Here is a 14,930-nt window from a genome sequence, read left to right as displayed (position 1 = left end):
TGAAGAGCTATAGCTCTTAACGTTTTAAAAATGTGACATTATGTTGCAGATATTTTGCAGTTTTAGCTATCTCTGAGGAATATTAGAAATGCCGTCTAAATTTAGGCAAACACAGAAATATATGTGTCAAGGTCCTTTTTGTTTCATTCGATATATATTCATATATGATATATTTATTTCATGTATATCTATATCCATCTGGGGTATCCATCACTATTCTCACATTTAAATCTTCGTGGCATTTTGAAAATGAAGAAGAAATTCTTGAAGACATTGTTAACTATATATTTTTCATGAATTCTTTAAAATAATAGAGCTCAACAGAATGAAAGTTTTGTGATAGGAATATTTTGTTCATCTATCTTATTCTAAGTGGAATAATTCAAAGGTTGTGAAGGTTTTTTTGAAAATTGTTAGTTTCAAAGCATAAAACTTTTGGGTGTGAAACTAAGGAATTTGGATTGTTCAGTATAAGTAATTTATGTGAATAATTGAAATGTTTTAAAATTAGTGAGTTTTAAGGACCCTTCAACACATTTGAGGTATCTCCACACTCTTTAACATTTGAAGACTTTGGTTCCTGACCAGCAATCTCTTGCTTGCTAAGAAATCAAAGTTGTAAAGCAGATTTTGTTAATAAGAAGAACATATTAGTAATGTCATATCTTGCTTCTGAAACTGGAATAAACTAGAATATGTTTGTTCTTTTCTATGTCTTATTGCTCTTTTTCTTAATGAGGATTTAATCTGATGTTTAGTTTCAAGGCCCATTTGTCAAGTACACAAAACTTATGTTACTAATACCCTTCTGTTAGATATTTTTAAACAAGCTAAGTTCTGTGTTAGAAGAGTGAAGTGGAATGAGATTTTTTTCATTTGTACTATCTAAAGAATCGAGTTCACAAGTAAGTAGCTCTTTTAGCTTGTCCAGATGTTATCCTAATTTTAATGTTTTAAGAGTAGCCTTAATTGTAGGAATCCAAATATTTCTGTTATTTAATTGATAGGTTGCACTACTGTTTATGCTAGAAACTGTCTTTCTTCTTCCTTCCCCCATGTTTTCTCTTCTCCCTTTCTGGCAAAAAAGTACAAACACCCCCTGCAGTCCCTCTCGCCCTCTCGCTCATGGTCTTTCCCCTGTTAGAGCTCTCATCCCAGATGGAATTCCTCTGTTTATTTGTCTGCCTTCTCCACAAGATAGGAGCTCTAGAAGAGAGGGGACGGTGTCTCTGGCCTTAGCACAGAACCTTTCAGAGAGCAGGTGCTCAGTAATTATTATTTGGTCACAGGTAAATTGATTTCATTGTTTGCTTCTTTTCAGTTTTTTACATTAAAATGACAATGTGCCTGAAGTAATTAGTTTGTAGTTGTTTACTATGTTTTTTCGATAACTGTGGAGAAAAGATGGGGGAGGAATAATGGTCAGAGCAGGAACATAAGAAAGGAAGAGCACAAAAGTGAGGAAGATTGTTCTTTGGGTGATCTAAGTATATTGATGTATTCCTTTCTCCCAGGACCTAATATTAAATACTTTTTGAGGAAGACATTTTTTTTTTAGGGAATGAAAGACGTGTGTGTGTAACGTCTGGTGATCTGCTCTGATGTTGGTATAGAGGTCAGAGCAGCAGTAGCTAAATTTATGTGATGGTGGTCCACGTGATCAGAAGCCCATTTATGTATACATTATATTAACATTTTATTGGTAAGTACAACTCATTGATAATAAAAAAAACCCCACAAATTTATAGTATTATGAAAAAAAAAAACTCCAAAAGCAGTGTAATAGTTCCTTTTCATATAAAAGTGAAGAATTTTAGGCCTAATCCTAGTATGTGACTGAGCCAGTGGATATTGGAATTAAACAGCAGGAACCAGTGTGGAGAAGTGTGGGGTAAAATTATCAGAAGACATTTCCAGGTTTATTTTTACTGTAGGTTTATATTGCAAATGATGCTTCTCTATAACTGTTTAATCAGCTTTTATGAAAAGGGAAGGTACTTTCCTGGAACTAGCTGAACTCAAATCTTTCTCAGTTTACTTAAAGATTTTAGGATAGCGCCTGTACTCCAGTCCTCAACTTCTTAGTTTAAAGAATGTCATGTCTTCTGTGGTGGGCCTGGTGCTTTCTAGATTAGTTAGGAGCTTTTGCAATTGAGCTATGTTGATAGAGTAAATGCTTGATGATAATTCAAATACAATAAAGATACCCATAAAAATTTAAAGCAAGGATAGTACTCATCGAAATCTATGGATCTCAGGCTTCCAATTTTGCAAGTCTGTTGAGTCCAGAGAAGTGAGAAATTAATGCAGTTTATGTATGTTTTTACAGGTTCAGTTCACGTTTCCAGTTTGAGTCTAAATTACTTTCTTAACAGATCAGCAAGTCTCAATAATTTTTTTCACTGAAGCTCTATGTTTAGTAAGTCCAGTGTCTTGTCACGAGTAAGAAATTAGTAGGAAATGAGACCACATGGGTCTATAACAGATAAAAAAGATAATCACTTAACACTATCAATGATTGTATGTTTGCCTAATATTTTACTTTTAAATTTATATGTGTAAATATATATAAATATTATGTATAATATTTATATATATTATATTTATGAATATTTTATATATATATATATATATATATATATATATATATATATATATTTAGTTTTCTATTGCTACTGTAACACATTACCACAAACTTAGTGGCTTAAATAACACAATTATTTACAGCTTTGTAGGTGAAAATTCTGACACAAGTCTCACTGGGTTAAAAATGAAAGTGGCTTCATTCTTTTCTGGAATTTGTCGGGAAGAATTCATTTTTTGTGTGCCTTTTCTAGATAGCTTCTAAAGGCTCCCTGCATTCCTTGGCTCATGGCCCTCTCCCTTCATCTTCAAAGCCAGCTATGTCACATTTCTCTGACCCTGCTTCTGTCCTCACATCCCTTTCTCAGACTGCAGCCAGGAAAGGTTCTCTACTTTTTAGGATTCATGTGATTATATAGGGCCCTCGGAGGTTATTCAGGATAATCATCTCACCTCAGTGCTCTTAATCTTAATTGTACCTGCAAAGTTCCTTTGGCCATATAAGGTGACATATTCATAGGTTCTAGGAATTAGAATATGGACATCTCAAGAAAGCCCAGGACATGTACTGATACCGGTTTTCCCTAGTCTCTTCTGTGGAATAAGCATCAATCCTTACAGTTCAAATCCATTTTAGTTAGTATCCCTTACGTTAAGCTCCATGCAGGCCAGTCACATATGTGTTTTATTTACTGTTTTATGTGAAGCCCCAGGCACAATCCCTGGTATTTAGAAAAACCTGAATTGTGTTTTTGAATAAATGAAAGAATAACAAAATTTTTGCATTATGTATATGCTATGTAATTGAGAAACAGCTTCTCTGACACTAAATGAAATGCGTTTCAAATATCTACTAAATTTATATGATAAACTGCCTGTTCTAAAATGTCCGATTTTGTAAAGTACAAGTCACTTCTAAAAAATCAATGTGAATATTCAGAAACAAAATTTTCTCACCACAGTATCTGCATTTGGCTCCACATCTGGCTATATTCCAAAACAAGATTTTTACTTTTTGAAAAGTATATTCCAAAGACCATTCAGAATCAGACAAAGTTTAACTTTTATCTTTTAAAACTTAGAAGTATATTTTTCTAAGATATTTTTGCTGATTTTGTCATACTTACAGGATTGGTTAGGTCTAGTCCATTTTCTCTGATTTACAATGTAAGTAAGGAATTCTTTGTTTGGTTTGGGCAGAGGGAGAGGCCTCTGATGAAGAAAGCATAAAGGGAAATCAGTTGTTTCTATAATTGGTGAAAATTGAATTGGAGGTGAGTGGCCGTCATGCTTTACCATTAAGAAGCAGCAGACATGGATATCTTTCTGGGGATGGATTGAAATTGTGTTGATGTTCTTAAGTTTGGATGTTTTGCAGAAGAGAATTTTCAGGTGATGTAGAATTATTGGTGACGTTAACCTTCAGATTCATACTTTACTGGAGGGGGATATTAGACAGTTGAGCAGAGATGGTGCTGCTAGAAACGAGTCAGGCCTGGGCTGCATTCAGGGACCAATTTGCATTTCTAGACCTCTTATTTGCCCAATATTTTCTACTCTGGGTATCTTGTGTGAAAACGCATTGTTGGTTCTCATTATATATTTGTTGAGTGAGTAACTAATCAAATGAAGTGGCTTTTGTTATGCAGAGAGCTATTTCATTTACATGTCTTGAGTTTAATGCATTCCCTGGCTTGGGGGATTATAAAAATTCAATAAAGCCAACAAAGATATGTTATGGGGTTTTTCTTCCATATAAAGCCTCCATTTCTCTTCTAAAAATACATTTTGGAAATAATTTTAGCCTTATTTCTCATGATGATAAGGTAAAGCAGTTAGGATGATCTATATGCAGTGACTCTTTGAATACTAGAGACAGGTTAGAATTAAAATTCTAAAAATGTAAAGACAGCTTCCAAATCTATTTGCTTTTCTTCCTTCCTTTTTTTTTTTTTTTTTTTTGACAAGGATTGCATATTAGAATGGGTGCATTATTGCATCAGATGCTTTACATTTTATATTCTTGAATTTGTCCATTATACCACAGTAGTGGCTGGATTTTGAGTGGTTGATTACTTCAGAGACCATGTTTTTCAGTTTATAGATATCAGATTTTATAACTTAAGCCAACTGAAGAGAAGTAAATAGTATCCTATGTAGGTTTGTATATTAGTAGATATGGCAAAAATCAAAGAGATGAATCAAACTCAGATTAGAACATGAGATCAAAATCCAAGAAGATATAAAGGGATTATCAAAATCAAGGAGACTGGATACAGATAGTAAAGCTGGGACATAGGAATAAAAAACAAATACAACAATCAAGGAGTTGAGAGAAATAATAAATGGTGATCAAATGGGAAAAAAATGTTTTTTTTTCTTCCTTGCTTTGTTTTCTGTGCCTACTGTAAGGACAAGATATTAGGAAGGTATTTAAGTCTATGAATTGTTTTGGAAGAGATAGTATTATTATTTCAGTTATTATTTTTCTGAGCTGCTTTGGGATCCCTAAGTTACTTGGTTGACTGATTGTCAAATAGTTACTCTGAGTCTTTCTTAGCAAGCTAAGTTTAGACTTACATAAATCTGGCACATAATATCCACTTTCAGATTTAAGAGGGCTTTGTATAGTGTGCATTGGGGAGAAAGGCATCTAGATTCTTCTGTTGAGGGAATGGACTGTACTCATAGATCTTTCTTTTGTGCTGTAATGTTCTAATCTCTTTTAAAAGTAAAAGTTAATAGAGAGAATCCTACAGATATGCAAGCTACATGATTACTGAATTAATAAGGAAAAACTGGCAGCCATTTTACTTAAACAAAGGGGTGTGTGTGTGTGTGGTGGTATAACCAGATAAAGCCAGAGCAATAAGGTAATTTGTGTAAAATAAAAATAACTAAAAATTAATGGAGGCTATCCTAAAGTGGCAAGACTTAGAGACCATGAGGAGAGCAGCACACAGGTGAAATTCCCTGAAGCTTTTATCCTCTAGGCCAGAGAACCTAAAGACTGAGAATCTTTTGTCTAATCTTTTGCCTTCCAGCAAAATTCTAATATTTGTGGGGCAGGTCAGCATTCACCTGGATTGTTTCAACTGATCCTTTCCCAAGAATCAAGGTCCTTTAATCCCCAGTGGTCAGGCATTGCTCATATAGTTCTCAGAAATCCCTGCTATTTTTTTTTTTAAACATTGGACTTTATTCAAAATTCTTCATTACATAGAAAGAGAAACAGGTTAAATGATAAAAATGACAGGAAAAAAGTAGGAAGCAAGAGTCCTGATATGAAGTGTTAGTTCAAACGGATAAAAATAAGGGCCCTGAGTAGCATAGTTCCTAACTAGCAGATGATACTAGAAAGAGAAAGGTTGTTGTCTTAGATCAGATACCTTGGAAGCCACCCCTACGATAAAGGTTAGTGTGAAGAAGGCTTATTGGAATATTCTCTTGGGTGATACATGTGTAAGGAAGTGAAAAAGGCAGAATTGGGCAAAGGAAAGGGAGACTTCCAATAGACTTCTCAGCCATCCTATAGGCAGCCCTGGAGTTGGGATGGCCCTTCACAGTTGTCCCACACTTACTGTGTTTCCCCAAAAATAAGACCAGGTCTTATACCGTATTTCCCCAAAAATAAGACCGGGTCTTATATTAGGTTTTGCTCCAAAAGATGCATTAGGGCATATTTTCAAGGGATGTCTTATTTTTTCATGTACAACAATCTACATTTATTCAAATACAGTCATGTCATCTTCTTCTGGAACATCGTCATAACTTACTAAATGCGCCTGTCTGGCTGACGATCTTAACTGGGGCTTCTTTTTGGGTTGGGTCTTATTTTTTGGGAAACATGGTAAAGGTAGGGCTGTCTTTGTATCCCTGCAACTGTCAGTAATTACTTGTGGGTTACTCGTAGGGGCAGTGCAACTTTGGATGAGGTGGCTCCCTGCAGCTAAAGCAAATTCCTTGGGGAGGAAAGAGCTATGAGCCATCAGTAGCTTATATTTCCAGCTGAAAAGAGCATCTGAGTGAACCATCACAGAATCTACTATAACAGTTAATCACAAAAACGAAAAAAAATTTTTTTTTTTTTTGCTAAGCCCAGAATAATGGGATATTATCCTGTGTTAACAACCATGGTCAGTAGATTTGGCCTTCCATAGTATTTAATTTTCTATTGATAATGTTCAGGAAATTATTAGGTAATCATATAATTTGTCATCCAAACCGGCATACTTTGGAGAGACAAAGTGGCTCTGAAATAATTATCAGGCCTTAACCGATCTGCAAAAGGCATAAGTCAGGACAGTCCCAAGCAGACCAAGATGTATGGTCATCTAGAAATTATGTGACTGTATATGTGCTATAGATAGGATAACACATATGAAGGATTTTATTGACAGATTCTATTGGCCATAAAAGATAGCTGAAATATAAAGTTTGAATTAAAATTATGTTAGTGTTGTTGCAATATCTAGTCATATAACTCTTCTAGTGACACTGGTAAGAACTGGTGATTTCAATCTTTGCAATCACAGTCTCAGTCGTCAAGGGGCATCAGATAAATAAACAAGGAAGTGAAACAGAGCTTGATAAGAATTGTACTAAGTACTCAGTACAATAACAGTGTCAAGTCAGAAATGATTAACTCCCCTGGGGTCAATCAGGGAAGTCTTCACAAGGGAGAAAGCTTTTATGCTGCCTTTTTTATAAAAAAAAGATTTTTATTGAAATATAGGTAACATGCAATACTGTATTAGTTTCAGGTGTACATCATAGCTATTCAACAGTACCCACCTGGCATTATACAGAGTTATTATCCCATTATTGATAATATTCCTTACACTCAAGAAGTGATCACCATGATAAATCCAGCAACCATCTGACACTGTACCACATGATCACAATGTTATTGACTATATTTCCTATGCTGTATGTTACATCCTCAATATAATATAATATTGAATGTCAACTCTAATTGAAAAATTAAACCGGGGCGGGGGAAATAAAGAAGAATAAGAGGTTCAAAGTTCCAGGTATGCTGCCTTTTGAAGCTTGGGGAGATGGGAATTCCAGAAAGGGGAACAGCCTGCGCAAAGGCACAGAAGGATCAGCGTCGTGTGTTTGGTGTAGGAAATATGAACACTTCAGTGTGGATGAAATGTAGGGGAAAGAAGGAAAGGTGGGATATGAGACTAAGTACTGACCATTCATTTATAAATAAGTTTCTTGCAAATATTTGGTAAACTTCTAATTTGCTTTCAAAACAAGCCAAATATCAATTTAAGTTTATCTTTCTTTAATGCTAATTAATTATGAATCACTCATAATATCACCTTTGTTATCTTCATAGATCAATTTCTGCTTGTGGTACTGTGATTTATAACAAGAAATATATATGTGGCCTTTGTTGCATTTGTGATACAGATGTCTTAAAAGCCTTGGAGTTTCCTAAGTGATGAGAATGATAAAGATATGCTTTGTTATGTTAATAAGGTGACTTTGGACCAAAAGATGGGGGCTGGTTGCCAGGATAACCAACCCTGTGATTAGGGGATTGGAACATTCGGCCTCCAGCTTCCTGTGATCTCCAGGGAGGGGAAAGGGGCTGGATATTGAGTTAAACTCCAATGGCCAATGATTTAATCAATGATGCCTATGTAATGAAGCTGCCATAAAATCCCAAAAGGAAGGGGTTGGGAGCTTCTGAGTTGCTGAACACATGGAAATGTGGGGAAAGTAGCATGTTGAAGGCATGGAAGATCAGCACCTTTTCCCTATACCCTGCCTTATGCATCTCTTCTCTCTGGCTGTTCTTAATTTATAAAAGTTAAATCTAGTAATTAAAGTGTTGCTCTGACTTCTGTGAGCCTCTCTAACAAATTAATGGATCCCAAGGAGGAGGTCATGGGAACCTTGATTTATAGCCAGTCTGTCAGAAATATAGGTAACAACCTGAGCTTGCAACGGCATCTGAAATGGGGGAGGGGAGGCAGTCTTTTAGGACTGAACACTTAACCAGCAGAATCGAATGCTGTCTCCAAGCAGGTAGTGTCAGAATTGAGAATCATAGGGATAATCATTTGGTGTCTAGAAAATTGCTTGTTGGTTCCGGGCACCTCCACCCCCACATTGGAATAGATTCAATATTTTCTTAATGAATTTGTAGTTAGGACAGTTATCTTGCCATTGTGATGTAAGTGTAGTATCAAAAACCAACTTGTAGCTTTATTTCTGTACTAAAGTGGATTTAGTAGAGTGAGACACAGACAAGCAACTTGTATAGTTGGTTTGCTTGTCTGTTGGCTACATTTAATAATTAATTGGAGAAGATCATTAGTTATTTACAAATTGCTATTTGTTCCATTGTATTTTGGTTCTTTTTTTTAATCAGAAATTTTAATATGTTTTAAAGTCTTGTAACCACAATGAAAGATCTTATTCTTGACATTAATTTATTCACTAGTTTTTTTTCTGGAAGATAAATTGAAACTTGATTTGACTTAGTGTTTCCTTAGAGATAGCCATCACACTTTGTACCTGAGAAACTCAACAAAGGTTGTTGATTGACAAAACTTTATCATTCCAATAACTGTTTGCTTTAATGTCCCAGAGCAGCTTCTAACTGTCTTAGTTTGACATTCATACAAATTTGGAGTAAATTTCTAGTACCCTAGTGGATGTGGATTTTGAGTATGATTCAGTCAGAGGGCACTGTACCTCATCTGAAAAATACTTTTCTTTCACTTATACATGGCAAGGATATATCATAAAGAGTTTAATCTCCTTGTAAAAAGTTGATTCCTATCTGTTAGGCAAAATAATGCCCCCGTCCCCCCAGATGTCCACATTTTAATCCCTGGAATTTATGAATACTTTACCTTACACGGTACAATAGATTTTGCAGGTGTGATCAAGTGCAGGGACCTTGAGATGGAGAGATTTTCCTGGATTAAATGGGTGGGCCCAATCTAAGTACATGAGTCCTTAAAAGCAGAGAACCTTTCCTGGCTGGATCAGAGAGAGATGAGATGAAAGGAAGAAAGATTCAAAACATGAGAGAGAGAGTCACCCCACCATTGTTTTAAAGATAGAAGAAGGGGGCTGTTGTTTAAGCCACTAAGTTTGTGATAATTTGTTATAGCAGAAATAGAAAATTAATACATGATCTTAATTAGGGATCATATTGTCCTTTATAGAGAAACTGTGAGAAAATTTGAAATCCTATGTGAAATGATTTGCTGCAATTATATACTAAACATATAGATATATTAAATAGGAAAGATGTATTTATATATCAGGAAAGGTAATCAAAGTTTTATTGAAAAACCCAAATATTACCTTTGGATATGCTTATGTACCTCAAAGAGGAGTTAGCATGAAGTAATTAAAATGCATGAAAACCATTGCCTGAAAACCATTTAATGGTATAAACAATGGAAAATATGATTTAGTTTATTTTCTGAGCCACTGCTTTCCAATGGAAATATTATGCAAACTAGAATAAGATGTGAGCCACAGCTATAATTTAAATTTTTCTAGTAGCCACATACAGTAAAAGAAACAGATGAAACAATTTGAATAATATATTTAATTAATTCACTATATGTAAAATATTTCAACATGTAATCAATGTAAAAATTATCAATGTGGTGGTTCACATTCCTTTTTAGTACTAAGTCTTTGAAATCTGGTGTGTGTTTACATTTATAGTACATCTGGACTAGCCACATTTGAAGTGTTCATTAGCCACATGTTGTTAGTAGCTACTGTATTGAGACAGCCCAGCTCTGTCCAGAAATTCCTCTCCACCACAGAGTTCCTGTTGCCTGATCACTTCCATGTTTCTTCAGCTTTAATAATGCTGTTGTTAGAAAGGAAACAAAGGAAAAAAGACATTAAATACTTAGGGCAGGGAGACCAAGAGCTATAACATCATGCCACCATTTCTGGTGTTAACAAGTAAAACAGGCCACTGGCATTTTATACTAGAATATCGGATTGAAACAAAACTTTCCATATGTGATAGATTATATTTTCCCAAAAAGACCACAATAATATCCCCCATTTTGTATATTCTTTGGTATGACTTGGTGTTTCCTCCATCATTAGGTGGAGTTTAATACCCTTCTTCTTGAACCTGGGCTTACTTTAATAACTTACTTGACCAATTAAATATGGCAGAAGTAATGTTCTGGAACTTTTGAGGTTATGTCATTAAAAGCACCTCTTAAATTTCACCTAAGTCTCTTGGAATGCTCTATCTTGGGACACTCCTGCAATTGCTATATTGTAGAAAGTCCACTCACATGAAGCATCACAACCAGGTAGGCACTCTGGTTGACAGCTTCAGCTGAGCTCCCAGCTAAAAGTCAACGTTAACTGCCAGCCCTGTGAGTATGTTATCTCTCAATTCCAGCCCATTCAGACCTTCATATGGCTTCATCTTCAGCTGAATCTTGACTTGTAGCTGCCTGGCAACCTGATACGTGAAATCCTGGCTGAGTCTAGTAAGACCTCAGAAACATGAGAGAGAATAAAAAGTTGTTTCTTTTAACCAGTAAGTTTTGGGATGGTTTCTTACACAGCAGTAGTAATCTGAATATTACAGAATTTTATTGGCAAAGACTTTACTTTGAGAATAGCATGAAGAATCGAACCACCCTAACACCAAATGTAAAGAACTGCCTAGATGGTATAGAGGATGAGTCAGACTGACTCTTTAACTGTAGTGGTCAAGGATTATTAACAAGAGCTTTGTAAGGAGGAAGACAAACTGTTATTATTAGTAAGTAGATACATATAGAGAAATCTGGTAATGGATCCTATTACAAAGTATAGATTTAGTTAATCTTCAAAAATCTTTCATATTGTTTAAGTCCTGGGTTAAAAATAAAACTACTATAGGTATCCTTGTAACAGATCTGAAGTGGGTAAACCTTATCTAATTATAAGTGTCAAGATTCTAGTGATCAATGTGAAAACAAACCAAAAACCTAGGTAAGTGGCCCTCTAGCAGAATTCCATTTTAACAAGGTTTATTTGCGTCTGGGTGCATTTATACTCTAATAATGTCTATAATTACATTTAAGAAGGGACTGAAACTTTCCACGTGATCCACAATTGAAATTCCCCAAATGTGCACGATAATCATCTGCTCTTTTCAGTGGTATTGAATCACAATCATTGAATACTGAGCGATTATATAATTTATGCTGCAGAACAATCACAGACAAATGTTCATGCAGCCTCTTGTGGTTACTAAGTCTCCCTTCCTCTTGGCAATTTTAAATGTAGTAGCAGGGGCGCAGAAAAAGAATATGCAAAAATCCCATAAAATTGGCAGTACTGTAAGTATGGCATATTGGCTTACAACTGGGGAGAGAAAAAATAATTTTGTTTAGTACGTGGCAGAGATATGATAATCATGATGTCTTTTGTAAAAACAGAAGGTCTTCCTAATTTTGCAACTCCTTTAGAAGTACTGACTGCTCATTTTGTCTAGTTTCTGACCTTTATATGAAACCTAGAAGTTTGTAAAGTGGAACTAACTGAACTACTTGATGATTACTTTTATTTTATATTCAGCTGTTCATACTGTATGAGGAAACTTCCCTGACTTCTCTCATTTTTGGGTTAATGCAGTGTTCCAGGAATGCCTCTCAAAGCTGTTTTTTTTTAAACCTTTTATTTTAAATAATTCTAGATTCAAAGGATGTTGCAAAGATAGTACAGAGAAGTTCTATATACCTTACGTCTCGCATGTAACTATAGTATGATATCAAAACCAGAAAGTTGACATATTGATATAAATTATGTGTATATTTCCATCACATGTATAGATTCATGTAACCACTACCATAATAAAGACATAGAAATAATTTATCACTACAAGTATCTCCCTCTTGCTACTACTTTATAGCCACATTTACACTCCCGACCTCTTTCCTCCCACTTGCCCCCAACTCCACCATCCCTAACCCCTGGCAAATAGTAATCTGTTGTTCATTTCTATGATTTTGTCTTTTCTAAAACGTGTTAGAAATTGAATCATACAGTATATGATCTTTTGAGACTGGCTTTTCTTCATTCAGCATCATGCCCTAGAAATTGATCCAAGTTGTATGTATTGGTAGTTATTCCCTGTTATTGCTGAGTAGTATCCCATGTTATGAACATACCATAGTTTATTTAATCATTCACCTATTATAGGATATTTCTGTTGTTCCAGTTTTGGGGTATCACAAATAGAATTTCTATGAACAGTTACGTACAAGATTTTGTGTAGAAATAAGTTTTCATTTCTCTAGGATAAATGCTCAGAAATGCAGTTACTGTGTTATATATATGTTTAATGAATGTTTAGTTTTTAAGAAACTGCCATACTGTTTTCCAGAGTGGCTGTAGTAGTCTACATTCCCACCAGCACTTGGTATATTTTTATTGTTTTTTATTTTAGCTGTTCTAATAGATGTGTAGTCATTGCTCATTTTGATCTTAGTTTGCATTTCCTTAATGGATAGTGATGTTAAACACCTTTTAATATGTTTATTTGCCACCTGTATGTACTCTTTAGTGAAATGGCTAATCATGTTTTTTGCCAATTTCATAATTAGATTGTTTGTATTTTGTTGTTAATTATTGCGAGTCTTTTTTTTTTTTTTTAGACTCCTTGGGGTTTTCTCCATAGATATTCATGTCATGTACAAATTGATACAGTTTTATTTCTTTTTAAAGTGGTATGCCCTTTACTTCTTTTCATGCCTTATTGTACTGGTTAGAAGTTCTAGCATTATGTTGAATAAGTGTGGTGAGATCTGATACCCTTGCCTTTTTGGCGATCTGACTAGGAAAACATTTAGTCTTTCACCATTAAGTATGATGTTAGCTTTCATTATTTTGTAGATTTCTTAAAAATAAGGTATAGACAGTTTCCTACTTTTATGAGAATTTATTGACTTATTTATTTATTTAAATCATGAATAAGTATTGAATTTTGGCAGAAATATGCCTTTTCGGCATCAGTTGATATGATCATGTGGTTTTCTCTTTAGTCTGTTAATATAGGAGATTGCATTGATTTTCAAATATCAAACTAACCTTGCATTTATGGAATAAACCTTACTTGATTACAGTGTATAATTCTTTTTATATATTGCTGAATTCTATTTGTCAATGTTTGGTTAGGAATATTTATTCCTCTAGTGGTGAAGCATATGAGTTCTTGTTTATGGGCATGCTTTCTCAATCTATAGGAATAAGACTCATTTCATGTCATTAACTATTTGGTCTTCTCTCCTCCCTTCTCTTTCATCACTTCCCTTTTAGACTAACATGTTCTTTGCATTTTTTTATGCAGAGCCACTTAACCATTCTTCTTAGTTGCATCTACTTTATCTGATCTTGCTTTTCTTTCTTTACTCTAAAAGGCTTATTTTAGTATTTTTCCAAATATAGACAGCTTGTACTCTAATAGAAATTCTGGTATAAGTGAGTGAAAGTGTAATTTTCCACTGTCTCATTAAACCACTAGTGATAATAAAAATGGCGTTGAGTCAAGAAGATTAATAATAGTACGGTGCACTGTTTAAGCTGATGGTATGATAATAATAAGTTACCCTAAGATGCCAAAGTTTATAAGTCCTATGTTATAATAAGAACATTTACAAAAACAATATTGATAAGGTAAACAGAAACCTATCACGTATAAAGAAATAAATCCAAGTCTATGTGATTGGATTACTTGGTTATAAAAAGAAGAATAATGAATGGAAAAATGCACATATATTTAAATACATACATACATATATATGTCTGCATACATATGTCATACCATAAGGCATGAATGAAATATTACCTGTGTTCTGATAATAATTGTTAATGACAACTAACATTTATTTGATGCCCTGTGCTAGGTGATTTACTTATTATCATGTAATCATTAGACTAATTCTGTAAGTCACTACTGTTAAAATTCCAGGAGAAAGAATTGACAACCACTTTGTAGTTGAACCAGTGATTGGACTGAGACAAGCTGACTCCAGAGCCTCTACTTTACACAGTTTCCTTTAGTATCCAGTTGATTCATTTATTCAATAGTATTTATTTAGCTTCTATTATGCACCTGGCATTGCAAAAGATGTGGACGTGAGGATGAACTGACAAGACATATTCCATGCTCTTTTGAAGCCAGTAGCCTAGTGATGACACAGACATAAAATAATAGTCTCCAAAGTTAATATATAATTAAAAATTGGGATAGAAATGAAAGAAATGTAGAGGTTGCTTAAGAAAAAGACCCACTTTGAAATTAGTTGAGGAGAGATGATATGCAAAGCCTCTCTATATTA

General features: G+C 34.5%; 1 protein-coding gene across 6 annotated transcripts in view; it reads left to right on the top strand.

Moving 5' to 3' along the window:
• The window catches only part of CTNNA3 (catenin alpha 3), a 1,442,547-nt gene that overhangs the window by 334,064 nt on the left and 1,093,553 nt on the right, over positions 1-14,930 (top strand). The window lies entirely within an intron of this gene.

Source organism: Rhinolophus sinicus, linkage group LG07, assembly GCF_036562045.2.
Source record: "Rhinolophus sinicus isolate RSC01 linkage group LG07, ASM3656204v1, whole genome shotgun sequence".
Lineage (NCBI taxonomy): Eukaryota > Metazoa > Chordata > Mammalia > Chiroptera > Rhinolophidae > Rhinolophus > Rhinolophus sinicus.
The sequence above is the reverse complement of the archived record's forward strand: the minus strand, read 5'-3'. Positions and strand labels throughout refer to the sequence as shown.